We start from the raw sequence: 4,757 nt of genomic DNA, 5'->3' as shown, positions 1-4,757 counted from the left end.
ATAATTGTATATATTTTTAATTCAATTGATAGTCTTTCCTTGAGGAAGTAACGCATTGTTTGCTCTGTATGAGAATGACACATGATGGCACGTGTTCAATCATGTGTGATGGTTTGGAAGGAAATAGCTAAAATATATTTCATCTAGCCAACATATTTATTGTCCATGTGATAGTTGAAGAAGACATGGATTATTTTCATTTGTATTTTCTTTGTTTTATTTGGTATACCTTTGGTTTAATAATAACAGAAACGAGTGATACACCATGTTTGAAAATTTTCTGCAGCTGTAATAGGAAACAGCGTAGCGCAAGATGTAACTTGTTATGGTACATTCCAAGACTACCAAATTACGTGGTTAAACTTGAACTGAAAAACAATTTCCTATCTCATATCGACATGGACACATTTCGAAATGTTTCGAACAATAACTTAACCAGTTTGGTGTTCACGAACAACTCTATAGAAGACTTGACTGCAGATGCATTTCAGGAACTGAATGATCTCAGACATTTAGAAATATCACATGAAAGAAAATTAAATATTTCGACGCTTAAAATGTCATTCCGAAGTTTAAACAAACTTCATATGAACAATATGAGTTTTATAAACAATGCATGGAGCACACTTCCAGTGGACTTCTTTTCTAATTTAAAAAACTACACTTTGAATAAACCTATCTCTTAACGGAAATACATTCAGGAATTTTAATTGCAGTTTACTGTCGTATTTTACTAGGATACATACGATTAATATTGGTAAAAATGAGCTTGTAATCCTAAATGTGAGTGGTTTACACGCAGTTACTGATTTAACTTTATCCGATAATTACATATTTGAGATCCCAAATTTCTGTGCCGATGGAACAGAAGAGTCTTTAGTACCCAAGTTATTTCGCCTGGATCTGACAGATAACTTTATTCGTAAACTGCTTTCGACGTCTTTTATTTGTTTAGAAAACCTTCATGATCTTATATTGGACAAAAACCGTATAATAATTTTAGAAAATAACATTTTTTCCCGTCTTTCAAATCTAAAAAAACTCTGGATAAATGAGATGTGCCAACTGTCCAAAATTGAACTCAGGGCTTTTACATGCCCCTCTTTGAAAGAGTTAAAACTTACATACAACGGATTTCGCTTTAAGACTGCACTGTTCAATCACTTACCGAATCTACGAAAATTAGATTTAACCAATAACTATATAACAAACAGTCCTGTTATATTTAGGCTTCTATTTTCCAGATTGTCAAACTTGACCGTTCTGGATTTGCGAGCAACACACATAAAGAGGTTACCGGAAAAATTATTTCTAAAGATGCCATTTTTAAAAACCCTGAATCTACAAGGTAACGAAATCGTTACCTGGAATCGAAACGTTTTCGAAAATCTTACATCATTGAAGCATTTATATTTGGATGGAAACAATATACAAGTTATTAATGAATCATCGTTTCCGATCAAGTTATTAAGATCGTTGGATTCATTCAATATAGGGTTTAACCAATTCTGGTGTACATGTGCTCAAAAGTGGTTTGTTGATTATTTGCGATCCTCAAATATTTCTAAAATACTGAAGAGTTGGCCAATATCCTACTCTTGCGTATTTCCAGAGATAAAAAAAACCTTCTTCTCGTAGACTATAAGCCCACAGACGCTGATTGCTCAAGATGGAGTCCGATCTTTATAATAGTTATTGTCACTGTTGTATCTCTCTTTATTGTTGTTTTGGTGTTGGTACTTATATTTAGCTGTAATGCAAACATTCGGAACTTTATCTATCTTCTTCGTGTCAACGCATGGAAGAGAAAAGGCTACGCCATATTTAATTCTTCCGAAAGCTGTGAATACGATGCTTTTGTCATATACTGTGATTCCGATCGACAATGGGTCCATTATGATCTTCTTAATCGCCTAGAAGAAAATGGTTTGAAAGTTTGCGTTCACCAACGAGATTTTGATATTGGAGAATCCATCATAGACAACATTGCTAAGTATGTCGGCAAAAGTTGGAAAATTATTGTTGTTATGTCGAATAACTTTACAAAAAGTGAATGGTGTCAATGGGAAGTTGACTTTGTACAAGAAAGAAGACGACGCCATGGGAAAGAGGCACTTATTCTTATAATGCACAGTCAAATAGATTCAAGTCACATGACAACTTCTATCAGGTCTTTACTTGACACAACACCACATCTTCAATATCAAAAAGGATTAGGCGAAGATCTGTTTTGGTCTGCTATTATGAAAGCTGTCAAGAAACCATTGAAACATCCTCCTGTATCCGTTCTGTAGAATCATAAACTGTTACATTCTTTGAATCCGTGTTTATTCAACAATATTTGTAAAAAGATTGTTTTTGGTCAAATGAATCTGTTTCCAATGTTTACATGCATTAGCTATGTACATGTACAGGTTGTTCGACTATTGTTTAACGTCGCTTATAGTCCTTTTTAACTATTTCGTGGTGATCAGTTTGTATTGTTTGAGAAAGCCGGAGTGCTTGGAGAGAACCACTGATCTCTGGTAAACAAACTGACAAACCTATGGAAGTAAGATTGAAGTCGTGATCATCTGCCATCGAGGCCCCTATTTAAAGAATATATATTAGCTGGTCAGTTGGATGATGTTAATTGGTGTGAATTTAAAATTGACATAATATATTGTGATTGGATTCATTGCCTCAACGACATTTTTAGTTCTATCGTTTAAACATGTACCGTATTTCGATTTGTCGATTCTTAAAAAAAAAAACCAAGCCAACTGAACGAGAGTCTATGTATATAGTTTCACTGTGAAATAAATGTTCATATTCAAAGTCCAAGTGGCGTTTTTCACTTATTAATCAATAATATTTTTCACATTATATGGCATATATATATATAAATGGAAGAGCCAAATTACATTACTATCTTATAGACAATTCTACAAAAAATGTGATTGCGTTTTACATTACCATTATTGTAAATACAGCATTTTTTAATTTTATGAACAGCGTTATAATTCATTTTTAACATTCAAGTAAAGGTATACATCTAAAAGATGAAAGGTCTCCATGTAAAGACATTTTCTGGCAATCTGGTCGTGTCTGTTTCGAAAAATAAAATTCAGAAAGGAATATGTCAAAGAGAAAACAACGAGAAAATCTCCTTTGTTGCGTGTTGTATACTGCAACATTGTTTATTTAGTACGCATATCCCGGAGCCCTCTTTGCGGAAGCCCGAGCAAAAGCCCTTGTTCCGCGATAGAAAATTTAATTACGAACTCAAAAAGACATATAAAATAGCTCTAATTTCAACTCGAAATCTTACTCAAACTCTACCTAAATAAGTGACTCAAATTCAAAGTTGTAACTAGAACTCTACCTTTAAATGTGACTCAAACTCAAAGTCCAACTCGAAACTCAATGATAACTAAAACTTTAATTCTAAGCATGACTTGAATCCGAAAACTAACTCAAAGTTTAACTCAAACAGTAACCCGGACTTTAAAATTTGAACACTAGATGGATGGCCACACGCATTCAAGGCACATACAACATGGAAATTTATCTAAAAATAGAACAGGGTTTTCCGAATTGGTCACGTGGTTTTACCCCATCAAGTAATGGGATAACCACATCAAAGAATGACAGGACCACATCAAAAAATGACAAGACCACATCAAATAATGAAACTAACACATCAAGTAGTGTAAAATCGTCAAATTTTGAAACATCATTACGTAATGTTAAAACCATATAAAGAATAGACAAATCATCATTACGAAATAAAAAAAAACACATCATGTAATGCAACAACTACATTACGTTAAGTCACATACACATCCACAGTGTAGATACTATTCTGTACGCTATCCGGAAGTCGCGATTTTCGAAGCGATGATTTCCAACTGGCTAACAGGACGGTTTTGCCTACGGTGACTTTTCTCATCATTTGTTTACACCTATATCTATAAAGTGCTTTGAACATCTGCAAGGTATATATAGCATCATAAATATGTGTAAATGTAACAAAAACATGCACTAGAACATAAAATATACGTGTGCATCATACCACCTTGATAGAAAAAAGTGAAATCGATGGACAGTTTTGCTCTCGTAGTACAAAGCAAATAATCTTTGATTGCAAATATTTGCATCAGTTTACAGTTAAATATATACTGTTTCAATATTCTTTTCGTATTTAAGTAGAATATTCGTATTTCCCATAAAAAATATGTTTTCCTTAAGGCTCCCAAAATAAATTACTGTACGATCAGTCTACAACTGACTGTATTCTAGAAGCGATTTCAATTTTTTTGACTGTATGACCAGTCGTGATTTTGAAGAAAATAAAACGGCAATTTGAAGGTATATACGTGTCTATGTGATATTATGAACTGTCCAGGGAACTATAACGTGTAATATCTTTCATCAGACAATATAAATATAGTACTGATGATTTTTGTAGACTGCAAAATAATTGTATTTTTGTTCCATCAGTCTTATTTAAAATCAAATGCCTAAAAAGCAATACATGATTTGCTTGTGGACTTTGTAATAGTGTATCCTTGCAGTTATCTGTTTAGCTATTACATTTTTAAAGACTATTTACACCGTCCGCCGTTGACCAATTGATGATAACATAAATCAAGCTTGTTTCTTTCAAAATTACAAAAAAATGCATAAAGAAAGCTTTGCGAAGGGGAATAATTCATGTGATATAATTTGGGTAAGTTTACAGAAATCATTACCTGTATCAATCACGAATGAATTTA

General features: G+C 33.0%; 1 pseudogene; it reads left to right on the top strand.

Annotated features, from left to right (window-relative positions):
• The first annotated feature begins 279 nt into the window (after positions 1-279).
• On the top strand, positions 280-2,822 carry LOC139519775 (toll-like receptor 1; annotated as a pseudogene).
• Positions 2,823-4,757: the final 1,935 nt, after the last annotated feature.

Source organism: Mytilus edulis, chromosome 4 (genome assembly GCF_963676685.1).
Source record: "Mytilus edulis chromosome 4, xbMytEdul2.2, whole genome shotgun sequence".
NCBI classification, from domain to species: domain Eukaryota; kingdom Metazoa; phylum Mollusca; class Bivalvia; order Mytilida; family Mytilidae; genus Mytilus; species Mytilus edulis.
Note: the sequence above shows the minus strand (reverse complement) of the source record. Positions and strands in the feature narration are given on the sequence as shown.